Source organism: Camelus bactrianus, chromosome 17, assembly GCF_048773025.1.
Source record: "Camelus bactrianus isolate YW-2024 breed Bactrian camel chromosome 17, ASM4877302v1, whole genome shotgun sequence".
Classification (NCBI taxonomy): domain Eukaryota; kingdom Metazoa; phylum Chordata; class Mammalia; order Artiodactyla; family Camelidae; genus Camelus; species Camelus bactrianus.
The window spans coordinates 60,119,700-60,143,492 of NC_133555.1; the positions used below are offsets into that span (position 1 = coordinate 60,119,700).

The window sequence follows — 23,793 nt, forward strand, 5'->3', positions numbered from 1 at the left end:
ATTATCTAGCCTACATTTTACAGCCTTTAGCTCAACTCTCATCTCAGCAAATGAGTTTTCCAATTTTCACTGGCTCCTCTTTAGAGTTTCAATTTCGTTTTTTGACATATTCTCTGTCTCTATAGACAATCTCTTTTAGTTTCTTCAGTACTTTGATCACTCCTTTCTTGATATCATCTAGTAGACTATCAATGTCTATTTCATTGATTGTTCTTTCAGGGGATTTATCTTGTTCTTTTAATTGAGAGAGGTGGCTCTGCTTCATCATCTTGCTTATATCTCTCTGGCACTATGGCTTATGGAGTATCAGTTATCTACTGTCGTCCTTTAGGAGTTTATTTATTTATATAAAGTGGATGCAGAAATAAAACTAAGAACAAAGAAATTAGTTTTAAAAGCAATATAATCAATAACAGAAGAACATATTGAAACAAGATAACTATTGAGTTGGGATGAATTTTTAAAACATTAAAGGAAGGAAAATATTTGAGAACAGAGTATAATCATAACAGAAGAACAAAACAAAGATAAAAATGAAATTGGACAAATTGAAAGATAATAATATTAGTATTTTAAAAGAAAATTTTAAAAGGGATTAAAAATAGAAATATAAAAATTATTTAAGAAGTAACATTTAAAAAGTAAAAGAAAATGGAACAGAAAAAGAAGAGAGGATGTTCCCGTGGAGATTGTGTGCCCTTAATAACTTTATCAAGAGGTCTTTCTTAAATAAGTGTGGTTGTGCCTTTTGTCTGTTATCCCTTTGGTTACGGATGTGGCCGTTAACCTGTTAACCAGAGCCTACCCTGGCTATTGAATGGGGACTCCTATTTGTTTTGTGGTTGTCACAGCTCCTGCCCCTGCCTTGTTTCATGAACTCAGCTCATTGGTTCCAGAGACCCTCTGGTCACACCCTTGGTCTGTGCTGCTCCCAGTGCCTGTAGGTAGACATTTCACATCTCCTCCCAATGCTGCATCTTGGTGCTGCTCTCCTGCATGGTAGGTGGGCAGGGTGTGCCCCTTCCCAATGCGGTGTCCAGGTGCAGCAGTCCTGCACAGTAGTTGGGTTGGTTGCTCCCCTGTTCAGTGCTACTCCCCACTCCACATCTGTTCCACACTCTGTAGGTGGGCTTGAGGCAAATGGCCACACCAGCCCTAGTCCCTGCTCTTTGCCAGAACTCTGCTCCTTGTTCATTTGTCTTAGAGGTGCGAGTTCATAGACGCACCAGGACAGAACCTTCCTATATGTCTGGGGATGTAAACAAGTCTCAGTCCCACCTATGAGGCTGCAGAACTGCCAAGTACATATTCAGGTTTCAACCCTGCCTCTGCCTGGGTGGGTATGATGGCTGTGGCTGAGCCTCATCTCTCTTCTTCTGGGAAATCACCAGTTATGTTGCTGTGGGTCAGCAGAGACAAAGGACAAAACTCCCCTTCCCTCAGGCAAGCCAGCAATGTTGCTTTGCTTTATTTATTTTTTCTTATTTTATGGGGGGCCCAGGCCGTTCTGATCTGTATACAATCCAAGCAGTTGTCCACAGCACACTGTAGTCCCCCAGGGTTACCTCTGTACAGTCAACCAGAGTCTGCTTGGATCCAGCAGCCTGTCCCTTCCCATCCCTGATTCACTTCTAGGTTTGGGGGTTGTTGACACAGTTTGTGCCCATGTAACTTAATTCTGTCTGTCAAGGGCGGTTCTGTACACATCTGAGCCTCAGAGGTTCCCTGTCCATCCTGCTGACCTCTCCGTTGGAAAGGGGGAGACCCAGTCAACCAGCACTATCCCTCCTTTGCTGCTCCCTCTTCAAAGGACCAACCCCAAGCCATTTTGCATTTCTTCCTTCTTTTTTCCGTTTCTCCTACCAGATTGGTGGCACATTTCGTCTTTTGAAGATGGCAATGTTTTATCAAAGTTCAGCAGATGTTCTGAGTGGATGGGTGTGTCTGTGAATGTCAGTCTTGGTGTATTTATTGGAGAGGATAAGATACAAGTATCCTTCTACTCCACTATCTTGGCCTTTCTCCAAGAATATGCACTCTTAATAATTTTGTCATAAGGTTGTTTTTAATTATGGGTGGTTGCCAAGTCTTCCTTCCATGCCTTTTGCCTGTTATCCCCTTTGTTGGTGGTGTGGCTGGTGTTCTGGTGGCCTGAGTCTGCCCTGGCTATTGAGCAGGAGCTCCTTTTTTTCCTGTGGTTGTCACACTCCTGCCCATATCCTGCTGTGAAAACTCCACTTGCTGGTTCCAGAGGCCCTCCAGTCGTGCTCCTGGTCTGTGTCCCAGCATCAGTTTGTGGGTGGTCTGCACCCCCACCAGATGCCTGGTCCCAGCACCACACTTGTGCAAGGTAGTTGGCAGGTAGCTCCCCTGCCGCATTAGGTCCATGCTTCATAGGTGGACTCAGAGAAAACAGCTGCACTAGCCATCACCCCTGCTCTGTTCCAGAACACTGCTTCTTGTCCATTTGTCTTAGAAAAGCCAATTCAGAGAGGCATCGGTGTGTAATGGTCCCCTCTGCTTGGGACTGTAAACAAATCTCAGTCCCACCTATGAGGTTGTGGAGCCCCTCGGTAGGGATTCGGCTTTTGACCCCTCCTTCACCTGGGAACCATGAACCAGAAAATATGGTGGCTATGGCTGAGCCTTGACACTCTTCTCCCAAGAAGTCTCCAATAATGGCACTGTGGGTCTGTGGACACAAAGGCTACGGATCCCCTTCCCCCCAGGGCACACCAGCAGTGTTGCTTTGCTTTTTTTTTTTTTTTGGATTTTATGGGGGACCCAGGCTGTTCTAATCTGTATACTCTCCCAGCCATGGCACACAGAACATTGCAGTCCCCCAAGGTTTCCTCTGTACAGTCAGCCTGAGTCCTCTGCTCGACTTAGACAGCCTGTCCCATCCCACCTCTGCTGGTTCACGTCTAGGGCTGGGGATCGTTGGGGCTCTTTGTGCCCAATTAACTTAGTTCTGTCAGTCAAAGGCTATTCTGTACAGATCCGAGCCGCAGATGTTCCCTCTCCATCTTGCTGAACTCGCCATTGGAGTTGGGTAGACCCAGTGTATTAATGCTATTACTCCTTTGCAGCTCCCTCCTCATAGGAATGGTCCTGAACTATTTTCCTTTTTCTTCTTTTCTTCTACCAGATTTGTGGAAAATTTTATCTTTTGAAGAAGGCAATATTCTGTCAAAGTTCAGCAGGTGTTCTGGGTGGTGGGTGTGTCTGTGGATGTCACTCTTGGTGAATTTGTGGGAGAGGGTGAGCTCTGAGCATCTTTTTTACTCCACCATCTTTCCTCCTCCTTCACTTTTTCTTTTGGTTGGAACACTTAGTCCATTGACATTTATAGTAGTTATTTTATAGATGTGGTTTTATTGTCATTTTGAAATTTGTTTTCCAGTTGATTTGTTATTTCTTAATTGTTTCTTTCTTTTAATTTTTTTTTCATTTTTGTCATATGATAAATTTCTTTTCTATAAGCTTGGTTTCTTTTTGGGTTTTATGACTCTTTATATACTTCTGATTTGTGGTTATCTTGTCTTTCAAGTATGGTAACCCCTTACTTCATCTGTTTGGTTTTAGTTGATAGTCATTTAGGCTCAAGTGCATCCTAAAAAGAAAGAAGACAAAAAGAAAGAAGAAAAAAAAAAAAAAAAGAAAGGGAACAAAATCTATATTCTCTTGCTCTCCTCTTTCACCTTTTATGATTTTGCTATTCTCTCTTTCTTTCTTGCTTTCTTTATTGACTTACTGACTTATTTATATCTTCATGTTTTCCCTTGCAATTCACTGTATTTATTGCATTTCCAGTTATGGTTTCCTAATTTCTATAGCTTCCTGTTTATGTTTTATTTAGATTAGAACTTTCAATTTTTTTTTAGCATAGATTTAGTACTGCTGAATTCTTTTAGTTTTGCTTGTCTGTGAAATTCTTTCTCTCTCTTTCTGTTCTAAAGGAGAGTCTTTCTAGATAGAATATCCTAGTTTGCAGCCTTTTCTCATTCAGGACTTTGAATATATATTGCCACTCCCTTCTGGCCAGAAGTTTTTATGTAGAGAAATCTGTTGAATGCTTATGGGGCTCCCTGTAACTAACATTTTGTTTTTCTCTCACTGCCTTTAGAATATTTTCTTTATCTTTAACTTTAACCATTTTAATTATAATATGTCTTGGTGTAGGTCTGTTTGGTTTCTTCTTGTTTGGGACCCTCTGTGCCTCCTGTACTTGGATAATTCTTTCCTTCTTAAGGTTTGGAAAGTTTTCAGTCATGATTTCTTTAACTATATTTTCAATCCCCTTTTCTCTTTCTTCTCCTTCTGGGACCCACTATTATGCATAGGCTGGCACACTTTATATTATCTTGCTTTAATTGGTTTTTATTGGCTTTTATGTCTGCTGTATTGGGTTATTTCTTTTATCTTGTCTCCTAATTCATTTATTCATTCCTCTGCATTATCTAGTCTGTTTTTGATTGCCTGTAGTTGAATTTTCTATTTTTAACTAGCTCTTCTTTATAGTTTAAATTTTCTTTTCAAAGTTTTCTGTCTCTATTGATAATCTCTTTTAGTTCTTTCAGTGTGTTGATCATTCCCTTTTTGAAGTCTAGTAGACTATCAGTCTATTTTACTGTTTGTTCTTTCAGGGGATTTCTCTTGTTCTTTTAATTGAAAGTGGTTCCTCGGCTTCTTTATTTACTTATATTTCTCTGGCTCTATGTATTTCTTCTAGACCCGTTTCTGAGCTGTGGTGTGTAGTAGGCAAGGTGGGAGCACTTCAGTTCTGAAGAAAAATAGGCAGGAGATTTCCACTGGGGAGTTCCCTCTGTGGTGTTGTCTGTCACTTGTTATGCAGATTTACAAAGTACTATTTGTTGATGTTGGCTTTATCCCTGCTTTAGCTATGGGAATGTCAGCCACCTACTCTGGTGCCCCTCAGGTTCTGAGCCCCAGGAAACATCAGTGCAGATCCAGCAGTGTCAGTCCCTTGGACCTGCCTTAGCAAGTGTGTAGTCACACACATGAATTTGTGGTCCACTACAGGCTCAGCTCAAACCCCAATCCCGCATCCACATATGGAACCATACACCACCCTGTTGTAAATACCCTCACTGGCCACCCTTCTTGAGTCAGAACTCCACTCACTGCCTGTAAGTCCCAGAGGTGTGGATCCACAAAGTGACCAGAGAGAGCAAATCCACCCTCTCTGCCTGGGGCTGTAAACAAATCTCAGTCCCGCCTGTGAAGTTGCAATGGCACAGGATATGGATTCAACATTCAGCTCTGCCTTTGTGCAGCAGTGTTGACTATGACCAAGCCCCATTTCTCTTCTCATGAGAACACACCAACAATGGAGCCAAGTGGAGAAAGTGACTTTGGCACAGCCATGCGTCATTCCTCCCCCATTATACCAACATTGGTGCTTTTTTATGAGAGTTTCAGTCTGTTCTGTTCCACACACACACACACACACAGCCAGAGCTCACACTGCCCTCTAGTTTCCTGATGCTGCCTCTCTGCAGTGTGACCCAGCCCTCTGCCTGGGCTCTTCACTGACTCCAGTAGCCAGTCCTGGCTCATCCCTGCTAGTTCATGTCTAGGGCTGGTCATCACAGGGACCCTCTGTGTCAGTATTCCCCAGTTCTGCCTGCCATGCAGTTGCCACTGTCTCCTCCAAACCTTGGAAGCTCTGCTTCTTTCCTAGCTGATCTCCCAGCTAGAGAGGTTGTGTCCCAGTGTGAGGGTGCCTTTCTTCCTATGCTACTTTTTCCCTGCAGGATCAGTCCTGCACAGAATTTGTCTTTATTCTTTTTATTCCTTACCATATTTTGTGAGAATCTTCCTGTATTTCAAAATGAGAGACACTCTGCCAGAATTCAGGAGGCTTCTGTGCAATTCAATGTTTTTTAGATGTAATTCTTTGTGTATTTGTGGGAGAGGTCAAGCTGTGAGACTGTCTACTCTGTCACTTTGGCTCCTTCAAATTTTAAAATAGGGCTAGGTCTTTCTTAATTACTCTCAACAAGCTGTTGTAGTTTCCAGCGTACATGTCGTAATTTTTCCTTGCCTCTATTGGATGCTGATTCAGAACATACACAACCTTCTAGAGAAACCTGTCCCACCCTGCCATTTGCTGCCAACTAGCTGGCCTGTGTCTGAGTCACCAAAAGGTTTTGTTCTTTATCTGATTCTTAATTCTTTAGAATTTATCATTTTACTCTCATAAATGCTGATTGTACTTGTAACAAATACTTTAAAATAAAAATAATAAACTTTATGCTGTGGATGCAATATGAATGAATCTCAAGTAACATATGCTTTAAATACCTTAGAATTAGTAAAGCAATATAGATACATTATGAACACTTGAAATGTTGCCTAAAGGAAAAGTGCAGAGATTTGCAAATCCCACCCCCAGAAGTGACCGTCATGAATGGCTTGTTGAACATCTCTCAGTCTCTATCTCTCTTATTCTCTCTGCCTCTGTCTCTCACACACCACAAGATTCATTTACATCTATGATGATTTGACACATATGTGGTCATAGATGGCATCTGGGATGTAGATGATGGATTAACAAGCATCCAAACTGAGGGCTTCCTTGACATCAGGTAAAGACCTAGCAGTCATTTTTCCAGCTGCACAACAATCATTCCTCCATGTGAACCAGAACTGATGAATCCCACCCCCTCTCCATGAACATTAGTGTTGCTTCCAATCTCCTACTAGTTAAACCAGAACTGTGATGAACATCCTTGAAAAGACGTCTTTGAAAAATTGTGCAAGAATTTTAGTATGATCAACACTAAGCATCAGCACTACTCGGAAAGGGGTGAACTTGTGGAACTGTAATTCATCCTGCATACTGTTCTCCCAGAGAGGAGTGTCTGCTCACTCTTCCCTCCAGGGGATCTACTGTGGCCTCTGCCTCCTCATGTCACTAGAGCTGGTTGTCACCAGGCTAAATTCCTGCCAGTGTGATGGTGACCAATGCTGTCTCCAAAGTGTGTACATCTGTGTGCATCCTCACTTGAGAGGTCAAGCAACTCTAATATACACTGGCCACCTGCATTGCCTCTTGTTGGAATTGCATGTGTTTGTTCTGTTTCTGTTTAGAACACAGTGTTTCAAGAAGTTTTTGGACCACAGGGATGTGAAACCTTTCTCTGACTTTAGGTTATGAAAAATGATTTTTCCAGGTTGTGGTTTGTCTTTCATGGCTTTTGAATATTATTATTTTTTATTTTGTAGTTTATGTTTTGCCACAGGAAGAGCTAAGCATCTCCCTTCTGGCTCTGGTTTCACACATAGAATAGCAGTGCCTATCTCGAGATTATGCACATAGTTACTAAAAATTTTCATTTTGTACATCTCATGTTTAATCCCCCTGGGTTTCCCTTTCAAATAACCAAAATGCTACTTCAAGTTAAAAAAAAAAAACCAGTCCCTTGTTAAAATATGAGAGCAGACACAAACAGCCACCTTTTGTATGATTTCATTGATAGGGAACATCCAGGGTAGGGAAAGACACACAGAAAGAAATAGGATTAGGGCTTGTCAGGGGCTGGGGGAGGGAGAAAAGAGAATGTGTGCTTTGGATAAAGGGTTTTATTATGAGGAAAGAAACACTCTGAAACTAGATAGTGATGATGGTTACACAGCATTGTGAATGCACTTAATGCTCCTGAATTGCACAATTTAAAATGGAAAAACATCTAAATTTTATTATTGTAAACTTAAAACATAAAAATAGATGATACTCTAAATGACATGAAAGAAAACAAGGAAATTACAAGAAAAAACAAACAAAAATGATTCCAGGAGAAGGGAAGTAAAGTTCGGGTCTGGGAGTGGGTTGATTCTGAGAATTAGATGACAGTGTTGGTGTTTGCAGAGGCATCTCAGCCCGTAGTGGTGGTGATGCCTGAATTGGCTCTGGGTCTCATAGAAGTGTGTGTGTAAGTGCAGGAGGAGCTACAAGATCAGGCTCAGGGTCTCCCTGCAGGACTGGTAAAGTAACCTGTCTCTAGGTCTCCTGTAGGGCTAGTCTTACAGTCTCCCTGCAGAGCTGGTGAGATGTGACACGGTTCTGTGTTTTTTGCAGGTGCAGGTTCGGGTTCCCCTGCAGGGTTGGTAGAATGGGACCCAGTCCTGTGTCTCATGCAGGATCCAGCTCAGGATCTAATGCAAGACCAGGCTCAGGGTCTCCTTGTAAGGCTTGTGGAATGAGACCCCATCCTTTTTCTCCTGCAGCAGCAGATTCATGGTGTCCCTGTGAGGTTTTGCAATTTCACCCTACTGTGTATCACCTGCAGGAGCAGGCTCAGACTGTCCCTGCTGGGTTGATGGAATATGACCCATCTCTGATTCTCTTGCAGAAGCAGGCTCAGGGTCCCTCTACAGGGCTAGTCAATTTTGTTCCAGTCCTAGGTCCCTTGCAGGTGCAGGATTGGGGTCTTCTTTCAGGGCTGGTGAAATGTGACTCAGCTGTTGGTCTCCTGCAGAAACAGGCAGAGTTTCTCCCTGCAAGCCTTGTGGAATGAGACCCAGTGCTGGGTCCCCTACAGGAGCATGCTCGGGGTCTCTATGCAGGGCTAGTGGAATTGGACATGGCTAATGGTCTCCCTGCAGTGCTGTTGGAATTGGTCCAATTCTTGGGTCTTTTGAAGGTGTAGGTTCTAAGTCTCCCTGCATTGCTCATGGAATGTGACCTGGCTCTGGGTCTTCTGCAGGAGCAGGCTGATAAATTACCTGTAGGGCTGGTGGAATGTGACATGGCTCTTAGTCTCCTGCCAGAGCTGATTCAGGGTCTTTCCACAGGGCTGGTAGAATTGGCCCCAGGCCTGGGTCTCCTGCATGTGCAGGCTCAGGTATCCCTGCAGGGCTTGTGGAATGTGACTGGGTTTCTGTTTCCTTCAGGGGCTGGCTCAGACTCTCCTTGCAGTGTTGCTGGAATGGCACATGGCTCTGAGTTTCCTGTAACAGCAGTCTTATGTTCTTCCTACAGGGCTAGTGGAATATGACTCAGGCCTTGGTCACTTGCAGGAGCAGGCTAGTTTTCTCCCTGCTGGGATGGTTGAATCAGACCCTGTCCTGGGTCTTCTGCAGAAGCAGGCTCCAGGCCTTCCTGCAGGGCTGTTGGAACATGACCCCATCACTTGTTCTGCTTCAGGAATAGGCACAGGGTCTCCTTGCAAGGATAGTGTAATTGGACCCAGCTCAGGGGTCACTACAGGGCTGATGGAATGTGACCTGGCTCTGTGGTTCCTGCAAGTGTAGGTTCTGTGTCTCCCTTCAGGGTTGGTTTAATGGGACCCATTCCTGGGTCTCCTGTAGAAGAAGGCTCAGAGTCTCCCTGCAGGGCTGATGGAATGGGACCCATCTCTGGGTCACCTGCCAGAACAGATTTGGACTCTACCTTCAGGCTGGAGGAATTGGGCCTGTTCTTGCATTTCCTGCAGGAACAGGCCTTGGGTCTTCCTGGAAGAATACTGTAATATGACCCATCTCTGGTTCTCTTGCAGGAGAGGCTCATGGTCTCCCTAGAAGGTTAGCAGAATTTGTCCCATTCCTTGGTCCAAGGCTCAGGGTATCCTTGCAAATTTGGTGGAATGGGACCTAGTCCTGTGTCTCCTGCAGCAGCAGGTTCTGTTCTCTTTGCAGGGCTGGTGGAATGTGACTCCACTCTGTAGTAGTTTTTGCAGATGCAGGCTTAGGGACCCCACCAGAACTGATGGCTCTTAGTCTCCTATGGGAGCAGGTGAGGGATTGCCTGCAGAGCTGGTGGAATTCGTCCCAGTCCTCAGTCTCTTGCAATTGCAGGCTCAGTGTCTCCCTGCAGGGTTTGTGGAATATGACTTGGCTGTGGGTAACCTGCAGGAGCAAGCTCAGTGTTTCCGTGCAGGGTTGTTGGAATGAGATCTAGTTCTGGCTCTTCTACAGGAGGAAGCTGGGGTTCTCCCTGGAAAGGCTGATGGAATTGGACTGGGATGTCTGTCTCCTGCAGGAGCAAGCCTAGGGATTACCTGCAGAGCTGGTAGAATGTCACACAACTCTTGTTCTTCTGTAGGAGCTGGCTCATGTTCTCTGTGAAGGGCTTGGTCTCCCCCAGGAGCAGGTTTGTAGTCTCACTACAGGGCTGGTGTTATGTGACCCGCTCTGTGTTTTCTGCAGATGCAGTCTCAGTGTTTGACTGCAGGTTTGGTGGAATGGGACGAAGTCCTAGTTTTCCTGGAGTAGCAGGCTCACAGTCTCCCTTCTGGGGTATTGGAATGTGACCCAGTCATGTGTTTCCTGCTGAAGTGGCCTCAGGATATCCCTGCAGGGCTGTTGGAATTGTACCTTGCTCTGTATCACCTGCAGGATCAGGTTTGTGCTCTCCCAGCAAGGCTGGTGGATTTGGACCCATTCCTGGGTCTCCTGCAGGAGCAGGTTTTCAGTCTTCCTGCAGGGCTTCTGGAATATGACATATCTCTAATTTTCCTGCAGGATCAAGCTTGTGGGTCACCCAGCAAGGCTAGTGGAATTGGACCCACTTCAAGGTCTTAGTGCAGGGTTGATGGAATGGGACCCAGTCCTGGGTCTCCTGCAGGAATTGGCTCAGAGTCTCCCTGCAGGACTGGTGAAATTGGACCCATTCCTGAGTCTCCTGCAGGAGGAGGCCCTGCATCTTCCTGGAGGGATGGTGGAATATGACAGAGATCTGGTTCTCCTGCAGGAATAGGCTCAAGGTCTCCCTACAAGGCTAGTGGAATTGGACACATTCCTGGATCCATTGCAAGTGAAGGCTTGGGGTTCTTCCTACACAGCTGGTGGAATGTGATTTGGCTCTGAGTCTCCTGCAGGAATAGGCTCAGGGTCTCCTTGAAAGATTGGTGAAATGGGACACAGTGCTGTATCTCTTGCAGTAGCAGGCTCAGGTTCTCCCTACAGTGTTGGTAAAATTGGACCTGGCTCTAATTCAACTGCAGTAGCAGACTGAGGGTATACCTGCATGGCTGGTTTAGTGTGAAGGAACAGCAAGTCTTAATACATTGGCCCACTCCTGGGAAAAGTATAAACAGGGCTTGGTGCATGGTCTCTTGTATTGTCTGAAAAAGCCCCTTGAGATGTGTTGATTCTGATGACCTCTTCCAAGAACTTGAACACTTTTAGAATCTCTGCCAACTCATCTTGTTTAGACTGAAGGAATCTGCCTTTCATCAGTTCTTGGAATAGAGATCAACACAAAATGAAAGAGGGAAGAAAAAATTACCAATCTATCTATTGAGAAATCAGCTGAAGACATTAGAAAGTTCTCTTGCAATGCACTTGTTTCTATTTTGGTGCATTTAGAATCATTTCTTTATTATCAACTTTGGCCATTTAAATTAGAATATATATTATTGTAGGCCTACTGGGGTTCATAATGCTTGGACCCTCTGTGCTTCCTGTGTTGAGATAGCTGGTTCTATCTTTGGTTTAAGAAAATTTCAGTCTGATTTCTTCAAATATCTTTTCAAACCATTTGTCTTTCTTCTTTTCCATGTGGGATACCTATGAGTCATAGACTGGTATGTTTTCACTTATCCCAGGTTTCAGTTGCTTTGCTTACATTGGTTTTCACTTGCTTTTCTATGTCGTGTTCTGACTGAGTGATTGCGGTTATCCTGCTTTCGAAGTCACTTATTTGTTCCTCTGCATTATCTAGTCCGATTTGGACTGTCTTTAGCTTAGCTCTTCTCACCGTTGAGTTTTCTGATTCTATTTGGCTCATCTAAAGTGTTTCTCTTTCCATTTATACTAGCCTGCATTTGTATTCATAGACTCAAGATTTCCTTCAGTGTTTTTATGTCCTCCCTTTTCAAGTCATGTTCTAGTAAATTTTGGTGGTCTAATACATTGGATGTTCTTTTAGGAGACTCCTGTCTTTTGAAAATTTGGAATGGTTCTTTTAACTTTATTGTATCTCTCTATCGCTATGGGTTAAGGATTATCAGTTATCTATTATAGACTTGAACAGCTTTGTAAGTGAAATCATTTCTGTGCACATTTAGTATTAATGCTGTGAGGATTGTTTTTGGTATGTAATGATGCCATGCATTCCTTCTGTGTCTGTTGCCTGTTATATCTATGATTGCTAGTGTGGTTTTTGTTGTGGTGAATACAACCTATTCTAGTAAAGTTAGCAGAGTGTCATTTTGGTTAAATGCTTATCATAGCTCTGACAGTGCTGGGACTAGTAATTTTTGCTGGAATACAGGCTTCCAAATGGTTTCTGGGCTGCCGGCTGGATATGTGGATAGGGAATGGTTCCAATACACTCTCATGAAAGTGCATTCGTCCTTACTATTGCCACGGAAAAGTCAAAATTTTATAATGGGTTCCCTCAGGTTCTCTGCAAACAAAAACAAAAGTGGAAACAAATCTAATGATGTCACACATTAGAACCTGTTGAAGCGTGCAGTGCCACAGTTGGGTCCTTAGTGTAGTACTGGGTCAGCACCACAACTATTGTTGCATTAGCATGTGGTAGTCAAGTCTGATGGAAAGGCTTCAAATTCACTTATTGTTCAGCAGATCTCTGCTCCAAGAACTCTTGCAATAAGGCATTGGAACTCAAAGGCAAACATGAGGCATTTCAAAAACCTCTGCTTTGGACAATAAGAAATTTCAATCCTGCCTATGAAAGTTGCAGATCCTTGGGCTATAGAATCTGATTTCAACAATAAATTGCCCTGGATTCTAGAAACTAGATGAAGATGGCTCTGAATGAGACCCATTTCTCCTTTATGGAGAAAATGAGCAATTATACCATGGATGTGGAAAGACTGTGACTAAGGCCCTGGGTTACTAAGCTAATCCACAACACATATGCCAGCAGATTTAATATTAAGAGAGGACCCAGGCAGATCTGTTCTCTAGATAGTACCAACCACAGCCCAAAACAATCTGCAAACCCCTGGGAATAAATTTGTGACATCAGCCACAGCCCTAACACACAGATTCCACAGGCACTCCTAGCTCAAAATTAACAGGTGGAGTATTGGTCTGGGAATGAATTGCAGAGAAATTTTGTGATTATTGCTTTCAGATATGTCAACCAAACGTCCACTATGCACTCTTTTAACCCTCAGCACATTGTCTTCCATCTCAAATGACCTGTCCACTTTAGAGTGTGCATTCAAGTAAAACACAGTTTCCCCTTTACTGTTCCCTCAACAAAGGTCAGGTCCTGCACTGATTTCCATTCTCTAATTTGCCTTCTACTCTTTCCAGGTTATGTGAGAATTTTCTGACTTTTGAAGTAAGAGATGTTTGGGCATTTTTCAGCAGGGTTCCTGAGCCAAGGGCTGGGAGAGTGTATGTTTATCTTGCTGTATACATGGGAGAGAGTGAGCGAAGTTTGCACTGGTACTCTGCCAGTTTGGCATGGATAAATTAACACAATTTAGTCATAACTCACAGACACTTGATTCTTGTTTAGCTATTTTTCTGTATATCAGTTGTGGGAGGATGTGTCCGAAAACTCCAGGACTGACAATGTGTTCATACCTCAGTTGCAGACTTTCAAATAATAAACAGAATTGAATTACATACATGGGAAACGTATCAAAATAAAGACAGTTTTAGAAACATACTAAATCTAACTATAAGACAGTGTTGCCAAATTTAGGTACCAGCATGAAATATCCAAATAAGAAAAATGCACAGAAAATATAATTTAGCAGCCAAAAGTCAAGAAGGAGGCAGGTCAACAGTTTTCTCTTGGTGCCTCCAGCACTAACAGAAACAGTGAAATAATTCTTAGAACCATTAACAACCACAACCCTAGGTTTCCATTGTGCATGTGGTGCCCTTTCCTAATAATGACACATACTGGTCAATGTTGGCGATTCAAGGGGAAAAATTATTATTTAGGAAACCACAAAGAAACCCAAACAATGTATTTTTACATAGGCTTGGTTTCAATAGCACTTAGAGATATTATAGATATGAGAACACTGCCGCAGCTTTGCTAGGCTATTGAGAATCATGTGCTCGTCTATCAAAGATGAGAATGTTTAATCGACTAATTATGTTGAGAAAAGCAATTTAACCCAAAAAATACAGCAATCACATTATATCCTGCTCCTGGGACTTGACAGAAGGGAAAAGATGGTCCACAAAAAAAGTGTCACTACATATCTATCCCAACAATTACACTTCATTTCAATAACTGAATTATAATAGTTACAAATACTGTTTTGAAAAAATTAGGATAAATAAATATCCATATTCAGGCAAAAAATTCACTCACTTACAAAACTCCCTTCACACCAAAGTAGACATAAGCCCAGCATTTGCTGAATCTAGGGGAAGATCATCATTTCAAGTTGTGAGCGAAGAATTCAATACCAATCTATTTTAGTCGAGAGTAGTTGACAAAGGAGGAGTTCACTGTTGTGCACAGAATGTGAAGGAGGAGGAACTCTGATACTAGGAGGGGCTTGCTCAGCTCCTACTGGCTTCATTGCAACTCAAGTGCTGATTCTTTGAAATGGATACATGAAGGGAGGGGAGGGAAGAGTAAGTGATTGATACCAAGGGCCATCCCTGGGAAAAGGCTTACCTGTGCCTTGTGCTTGGTCGTCTGAGTGGTGTATAAATGCCCCTTGAGACGTGTGGATTCTCACGACCTCTTCCAAGAACATGAGCGCTTTTATCATCTCTGCCATTTCTTCTCTTTTAGATGTCAGGAATCTTGGACCAGTTCTTGGAGCAGAGAATTGAGTGACTTTCTCAAGTTCACATTGACACTCCATAAGTTTCTGCCAGTATCAGGGAGGTTCAATATGTCTCATGAATGTCTTTCGAGCCTGGTATTCTCAACAGAAGTCTCCATGCCAGTATTCTCCATTGTAGCAGAACAACTCTCATCAATGTGTTTGCATCTCACCTCAAATCGTGCAACCAGCTTTTCTGCCAGCTTCCTTCATGTCTCCTATAAAGTCAAATTCTAAAGGACAGGGCAAGTCTGAAAGTACCTCGGAGCCTCACCTGTAAGCTGATGACAGGCAGATCTTCCACTGTATGCCCTTTCAGGTTCTGGAAACTGACCCGTGAACTCAGGCAATTGCGCAGCACGAGTATCTCGAACTTACACAGATTCCCGAAAAAGAGACTTAAGCCAAGCTTCATAGAGGGCGGTACCACCTCCATGACACTGATCCACCCACAGAATTCTACCCAGTTACCTTGGATCCACCAGCCACAACAATCCTGGTGGAACACACCAAGATTCCACCTGGAATGCAACCGGTAACTACCATCACCAACGGTTACTGCATCTTGTTAGTGTTGGGGGAGGGGCTGCATCAGACGAGAGGTTCCAAAGGTAAATGTGATTCTCTCCATTAGTGTCCCATGATCCGTTTTTTCTTCCCTCTATCCTTTTGTACAGATCTGTATACACAGTACAAATGGAGGGAATTCTGTCCATGTTAAGTTTATGGTTTCACACGTCTTTAAACTTTCTAACAGTTAACATTACACAAAGACCCACTATAAGAATCTTTTGTTTGTGTAATATCCATTCACCCACAATGCATATCCATCTGTTGTTTTCTGCTGAAATAACACACTCCCAGAACATGGATCCATTTGTTTCATGGGGGCTGAAATTCCTAGAAGTGAAACCAATCCCAATGTGCACTTTCCTGTCTGTCTCTTTTGCTCTTAGTACAGTTTTGCAGAGCTACTTGTCTTTGTTATAGGTGTATGCCATTTATTCTCTACGTAGGGTTGAATATGCCATTCATTGATTCTGTTGGAAGTCTTGTAATACTATATCACGGACTATGACTCCATCTTATTCAAAATCGGCATTTGGGTTAGGCCACGATATGCTCTTACGAATCAATATTTATGAAAATTAATTCATGCATCTGTTTTCTGAATACATGTGTGTTGATTACATGCAAGCCTCGATACTGGGTCAATGCAGGCTGAATGATCCTTGACATCAATTTGAGTAATTTATTTTGAATTATCATGTTTCATTTGGATAGATGTCAGACAACCGTACACTTTTTGTGTTTATTTGTTTCATTGTTTGTTTGCTTGTTGTTTGTTTTGCAAACACATTAAGCCATGCATCTCTCCGTTTGCTTCAGAGAGTCATGTAAGCTGATTAACTTAGTATAGTGCTGAAAATCACCTATGATTTCCTGCTCCCCACTCCCATCTTCAGGATTTTCATTTCCTCATTGCCTTCTTGTTTATTCTTTGCAACTCATTGCTCTTCTTGCATTTCCAATAATGGTTTTCTTATTTACATTTCTACTTGCTACTTTTCGATTCAGGGTGGAATTCTCAATATTCCTTTAAGGATAAATTCCTAACTGCTGAATTCTTCTAAGATTTGCTGGTCTGAGAAATTATCTAGCTCTGCGTATAATAGGAATGGCAATCTTGTAGCATAGGCTACCATAGATTGCAGCTTTTTCTTATTCAGGATTTGGTATAAGTCCTGTCACTCCTTCCTATCCTGCAATATTCCTCACGACATATAAGATGAAACCCATCTGGAGGTAGTGTTGTGAATAAGTTAACTTCCTCTAGGTGCATTTAAAATCACTGGGTTGATCATGAACTTTGTTGATTTGAATAATACTGCTGAATGTAGATGTATTGGGTTTCCAACTTTTTAGTATGTGTACTTTCTGAATTCGTATACCTCATTATTTCTTGTCATTCAGCAAGTTTCAGTCTGACTTTTCTACAATTATCTTTTCAGGCTTTTTTTGTTAATCTTGCTTTTCCATCTGGGACTCTTACGAATCATACTCTTTCATGCTTTGTCTTACCCCAGGCTTCAACAGCAATGTTTGCATTGGTTTGCACTTCTTTTCCTATGTCTTCTTCTGATCGAGGGATTTCTGTTCCCCTGCCTTCATAGTCTTTCACGAGTCCGTCTGCATTATCAAGTCTGCTGTGGACTGACTTTAGCCCTGGTATTGTCTCATCCTTGGGTTTTCTGATATTATTTGGCTCGTTTTTAGACTTTGTCTTCCCCTTTCCTGGTATACTGCCTTTTGTGATTCTGAGACACTGTTGTACTTCATGTTTTCCACACCTCAGTTTTCAATACTTGCTCTGGTAGCGTTTTGCAGTCTAGAAGTTTGAAAGCTTATTTTTGGGCCTTCAGAATCTTTGGAACTGAAAATGGTACTTCCTGTTTCTTTTCCTCTACTTCTTTATCTCTACTGGTCAAGTAATATCAGGTATCTAATATAGATTTATAGGGCTTTGTTAAGTGAAAATTTTAGACCATTGGGTGTACAAAGTTCCATGATATTTCTGTGAGGACAATTTTCCCTAGGCATTGATGCCATGTCCTGTTCCTGTGTGTGTTGTCTGGTATATCTCTAATTGCTGGTGTTGCCTTTGTTGTGATGAGCACACCATATTATTTCAATTAGTAAAACTTCGTTTTATTGCACTTACCTCACAATTCTGAAAGTGCAGTGTACACTTCCTCTTCTGGAAATGAAGCTTAAAGTTTTTCAGCTCGGCATTCTGCTGTACGTCATATTGGAGTCTTTCCAAAACAGCAAACTGAGAGTGCGCTTGTGCTTTCTATTGCCATGGGAATGTCCCAATGTTACCAGTTCTTCCCAGAGAATCTTTGTCTAAAGAAACACCAGTGGAAACATATGTATGGATGTCATATATCAGGGCCTGCTGGAATGATCCCGCAGACCGATCTTTGTGTCCTCTGGGCAGTACCATGTCAGTGCCATCCAAAATGTAGCATCTGCATTTGGGAGATAATGCTGAAGGAAATGCTTCAACTTCTCACATTGTGGACTTTGACCACTCTTCCTTGATCCCTCATCCTTGGGTCATGGGTGCCCGAATGCAACCACAGAGGTGTACCGAATTCTCTTCCTCAAACCAATCCGTAATCCCTGTCCAGGTTCTGACTGTAGCAGATCCTAAAGCTTTTAATACTGATTTCAAACCCAAGGGCCACTGAATCCCTCAGACCAGATGCACGGCTTCTCTAGTTGAGCCCCACACGTGCTCTATTGGCAAAATGCCAAATTGATCCTGGGCCTGCAAGATGCAGTTGATGTGGCCATGGCAAATATCGAAAAACTCAACCTCACACACCAATGTGGTTGCTTTCTTACTGGGGTAACAGGTCGGTTTGCTCTCTTGATAGAAACCACCACACCCCATAATGCACTCCAGATCCCTGAGACTCAGCGTGTGTCATTATCTGTAGCTCTATACCTCATTTTCCGCTGCCTCTGCTAGCTCAAATTTGGCAGATCCGATCTTGGTCTCAGAATCAATTGTGGGGATATTTTGTGCTGATTTCTATGAGTTATGTCAGCCAAGCATCTGCTGTGCACTCTTCTAACACTCAGCGCATTACCTACAGTCCCATGTGTGCTGTCCGCTTGAGAGTGTGCGTCCAAGTAAAACAGAGTTTCACCTTTGCTGCTCCATCAGCAGAGGTCAGATCCTGCACAGATTTCCATTCTCTACTTTGCCTTATCCTGCTTCCAGGTTATCTGAGGCCTCAGCCTGTCTTTGGAAGTAACAGACCACTCTTCGGAAAGTGTCCTGTGCCAAGGGCTGGGTGAGTGGAAGTTTACTTTGCTGTGTACATGGGAGGGAGTGAGCGCAGGTTGCACTGGTTCTCTGCCAACTGGGCATCGATAAATCAACACTTTCCAGATGTAATTCACAGAAATGTGATGTTTGTTTAGCTCTGTTTTACATAAAGCCATGGTTGGAGGGATTGTCCGAAGACTCCAATTTTGACATTGTGTTGATAACACAGTTGCAGTTTTTAGGAAGTTTAATAGAATTGATTTACATGTTTTGGGATTTATATGAAAATGTTGTTAGTGTTTGAAACGTACTAAATTTACCTAGAAGTCAGACTTGTCAATTTTTGTAACATCATGTCAGCTCTAAGAAAAATGTAGACAGATAGAAAGTAAAATCGCAGTCCAAAATGTTGAAGGGGACATGTCAACTCTTTACTGTTGAAGCCTCCAACACCAACATGAAACATGAATTACCTATTGAAACCATGAAATAACCGAGAACCTTGGTTTCCATTGTGCATGTGGTGCCCTATAATCCCAATGACACATACTGGCCAATGTTGGCATTTCAAGGTGTAACATTCCTCTCTAGGAAAGTACAAGAAAAACCAAACAAAATGTATACATTTAGGCTTGATTCCAAAAGCACATACAGGCATTTTAGCTATGAGAACCCTGCTGCAGCTATGCTAGGCTATTGAAAAGCAGGTGTTCTTGTATCAGTGATGAGAACGCTTAATCATCCGATCATGTTGGGTAAAGCAATTTAACACAACCAAGTGTGCACTCCCAAAATATCGTGCACGCGGTGCTTGACTGAAGAGAAAGACGGTCCACAAAACCTGTGTCTTTAAAGTCTTTCACGACTTTAAGAGTTCAGGTCACTGTCTGACATAATATTTACCTATACTGTCTTGAAAAACTGAGGGCTAGTACATATTCGAGTTCAGTCAAAGATTCCTCTCACTTACTACACTCCCTTCACCCCAGACAAGACATAAACCCAGCATTTGCTGCATCTAGGGGAAGGTCATCATTACTTTGTGTGAGCTAAGTATCCAATACCTAACTATTTTAGGCGAGAGTATTTGACCTTTAAGGAATTCACTGTTGTTCACAGAGGGTGAAGATGGAGGAACTCTGATTCTAGGAGGGGCTTGCTCTTCTCCTACTGGCTTCATTGCAGCTCAGGTTCTGATCCTTTAAAATGGATGCCTGAGTGGAGGGGAGAGAAGAGCAAGTGCTTGATAGCAAGGCCCAAACCTGGGAAAAGGCTTACCTGGGCTTGGTGCATTTTGGTCTGAATGGTTTGTAAATGCCCCTTGGGACCTGTGGATTCTCATGACCTCTTCCAAGAACATGAGCGCTTTTATCATCTCTGCCATCTCTTCTCTTTTAGACGTCAGGAATCGTGGAGCCATTCTTGGAGCAGAGAATTGAGTGATTTTCTCAAGTGCACGTTGACACTCCGAATGTTTCTGCAGGAACACAGAGGTTCAGTAGGTCTCATGAATGTCTTTCGAGCCTGGTATTCTCTAGAGATGTCTCCATGCCGGTATTCTCCATTGTAGCGGAACAACTCTCATCAATATGTTCGCATCTCTCCTCAATCCGTGCAGCCAACTTTTCTGCCAGCTTCTCTTCGTGTCTCCCATAAAGTCGACGTCAACAAGACTGGGCAAGACTGAAAGTACCTCGGAGCCTCACCAGTAAGCTGATGACAGGCAGATCTTCCACTGTCTGCCCTTTCAGGTTCTGGAAACTTACCCGTGAACTTAGGTCTTTGGGCAGCAGCATTATCTCGAACTTACACAGCGTCCCGAACAAAATAACTAAGCCAAACTCCACAAAGGGCGGCAGCCCCTCCATCACACTGATCCACCCACAGAATTCTGCCCAGTTACCTTGGATCCACCAGCCACAACAAGCCTCACGGTACACACCAAGATTCCACCTAGAATCCAACCGGTAACTGCCATCCCCAATGGTTGCTGAATATTGTCAGTGTTGGGGGAGGGGCTGCATCAAACGAGAGGTTCCTAAGTTAAATGTGATTCTATCCACTAGCGTGCCATTGTCCTTTTATCTTCCCTCTTTCCTTTGGTTCAGATCTGTATATACAGTACAAACGGAGGGAAGTGTGTCCAGTTTTAGTTTATGGTTTCACACGTCTTGAAACTTTCTAACAGCTCACAGTACACAGAGACCCCACTAAAGGAAACTCATGATTGTGTAATATCCATTCACCCAGAAGACATATCCGTCTGTTGCTTTCTGCTGAAACACCCACTATCTCAGTTGATGGATCCATTTGTTTCATGGGGGCTGAAATTCCGAGAAAAGAATCCAATACCAATGTGCCTTTTACTGTCTGTCTCGTTTGCTCTTAGTACAGTTTTGCAGAGCTTCTTGTCTTTGTTATAGGCTTATGCCGTTTCTTCTCTACTTAGGGTAGAATATGGCATTCATTCTTGCTGTTGGTAGAATTGTAAGAGTATATCACCGACTATGACGAAATTTTTTTCAAAATCGTCATTTGGGTTAGGTCACGATATGCTCTTTTTAATCAATATTTATGAATATTAATGCACGCATCTATATTCTGAATATAAGTGTGTTGAGTTCATTTAAGCTGCGATACTTGGTCGATGCGTGCTGAAAGATCCTTGATATCACTTTGAGTATTTTGTTTTGACTACTCATGTTTTCTTTGGTATATGTCAGCCAACCGTACCATTTTGGTGACTGTTTGTTTGTTTGATTGTTTGTTTGTTTGCTTCTGGTTGGTTTTGCAAACACATTAGGCCATGCTTCACTCCGTTTGCTTCAATCAGAGAGTCATATATGTGAATCACTTAAGATAGTGCTTAAAATCACCTATGATTTCCTGCTACCCTCTCCCATCTTATGGCTTTGATGTCCTAATTGCCTTCTTCTTGTTTCTTGTTTGTAACTCACGCTCTTCATGCACTTCCAATAATGGTTTTTCTTAATTCCAATTCATCTTGCTACTTTTCTATTCAGGGTAGTATTCTCAATCTTTCTTTTAGGATAAGTTTTGAAGTGCTGAATTCTTTTAAGTTTGCTGGTCTGTGAATTTCCCTAGCTCTGCCGTTATTAGAAATGGCAGTCATGTGGCATAGGCTACCCATGATTACAGCTTTTTCTCATTCAGGATATGGCCTATGTCCTTGCACTCCTCCCTGTTCTGCAATATTTCTGCCGAGATATGAGCTGAAAGCCCTCTGGAGGTTCTGTTGTGACTAAATTATTTTCTTCTAGATGCATTTTAAATCACTGGTGTGATCATGAACTTTGTTGATTTGAATTATACAGCTGCAAGTAGGTCTATTAGGATTCCACCTCCTTTGGACACTGTGTAGATCCTGAAATCGTATAGATGATTCTTTCTTGTCTTTCAGCAAGTTTCAGTCTGACTTTTCTACAATTATCTTTTCAGGCTTTTGTTTGTTAATCTTGATTTTCCATCTGGGACTCTTACGAATCATACTCTTTCATGCTTTGTCTTACCCCAGGCTTCAACAGCAATGTTTGCATTGGTTTGCACTTCTTTTTCTATGTCTTCTTCTGATCGAGGGATTTCTGTTCCCCTGATTTCACAGAATTTCACGAGTCCGTCTGCATTATCAAGTCTGCTTTGGACTGACTTTAGCCCTGGTATTGTCTCATCCTTGGGTTTTCTGATTTTTTTGGCTCGTTTTTAGAGTTCCTTTTCCCCTTTCCTGGTATACTGCCTTTTGTGATTCTGAGACACTGTTGTACTTCATGTTTTCCACACCTCAGATTTCAATACTTGCTCTGGTAGCGTTTTGCAGTCTAGATGTTTGAAAGCTTATTTTTTGGGCCTTCAAACTCTTTGGAACTGAAAATGGTACTTCCTGTTTCTTTTACTCTACTTCGTTATATCTACTGGTCAAGTAATATCAGGTATCTAATGTAGATTTATAGGGCTTTGTTAAGTGAAAATTTTAGACCATTGGGTGTACAAAGTTCCATGATATTTCTGTGAGGACAATTTTCCATAGGCATTGATGCCATGTCATGTTCCTGTGCGTGTTGTCTGGTATATCTCTAATTGCTGGTGTTGCCTTTGTTGTGATGAGCACACCATATTATTTCAATTAGTAAAACTTCGTTTTATTGCACTTACCTCACAATTCTGTAAGTGCAGTGTACACTTCCTCTTCTGGAAATGAAGCTTAAAGTTTTTCAGCTCGGCATTCTCCTGTACGTCATATTGGAGTCTTTCTAAAACAACAAACTGAGAGTGCGCTTGTGCTTTCTTTTGCCATGGGAATGTCCCAATGTTACCAGTTCTTCCCAGAGCTTCTCTGTCTACAGAAACACCAGTGGAAACCTATGTATGGATGTCATATATCAGGGCCTGCTGGAATGATCCCGCAGACCGATCTTTGTGTCCTCTGGGCAGTACCATGTCAGTGCCATCCAAAATGTAGCATCTGCATTTGGGAGATAATGCTGAAGGAAATGCTTCAACTTCTCACGTTGTGGACTTTGAAAACTCTTCCTTGATCCCTCATCCTTGGGTCATGTGTGCACGAATGCAACCACAGAGCTGTACCGAATTCTCTTCCTCAAACCAATCCGTAATCCCTGTCCAGGTTCTGACTGTAGCAGATCCTAAAGCTTTTAATACTGATTTCAAACCCAAGGGCCACTGAATCCCTCAGACCAGATGCACGGCTTCTCTAGTTGAGCCCCACACGTGCTATATTGGCAAAATGCCAAATTGATCCTGGGCCTGCAAGATGCAGTGAATGTGGCCATGGCACATAACGAAAATCTCAACTTCACACGCCAATGTGGTTGCTTTATTCCTGGGGTAACAGGTCGGTTTGCTCTCTTGATAGAAACCACCACAACCCACAACGCACTCCAGATCCCTGAGACTCAGCGTGTGCCATTATCTGTAGCTCTATACCTCATTTTCCGCTGCCTCTGCTAGCTCAAATTTGGCAGATCGGATCTTGGTCTCAGAATCAATTGTGGGGATATTTTGTGCTGATTTCTATGAGTTATGTCAGCCAAGCATCTGCTGTGCACTCTTCTAACACTCAGCGCATTACCTACAGTCCCATGTGTGCTGTCCGCTTGAGAGTGTGCGTCCAATTAAAACAGAGTTTCACCTTTGCTGCTCCATCAGCTGAGGTCAGATCCTGCATAGATT

General features: G+C 42.7%; 2 long non-coding RNA genes across 2 annotated transcripts in view; both read left to right on the forward strand.

The window, feature by feature from the left end:
* The window catches only part of LOC141573815 (uncharacterized), a 588,593-nt gene that overhangs the window by 33,738 nt on the left and 531,062 nt on the right, over positions 1-23,793 (forward strand). The gene's annotated exons all lie outside the window — the stretch shown is intronic.
* Positions 1-23,793, forward strand: part of LOC141573817 (uncharacterized) — a 45,569-nt gene that overhangs the window by 14,446 nt on the left and 7,330 nt on the right. The window contains exons 4-6 of the long non-coding RNA XR_012500158.1: positions 14,711-15,279; positions 18,538-18,610; positions 19,984-20,552. This is a non-coding gene — a long non-coding RNA (uncharacterized LOC141573817). The remainder of the gene's footprint in view (positions 1-14,710; positions 15,280-18,537; positions 18,611-19,983; positions 20,553-23,793) is intronic.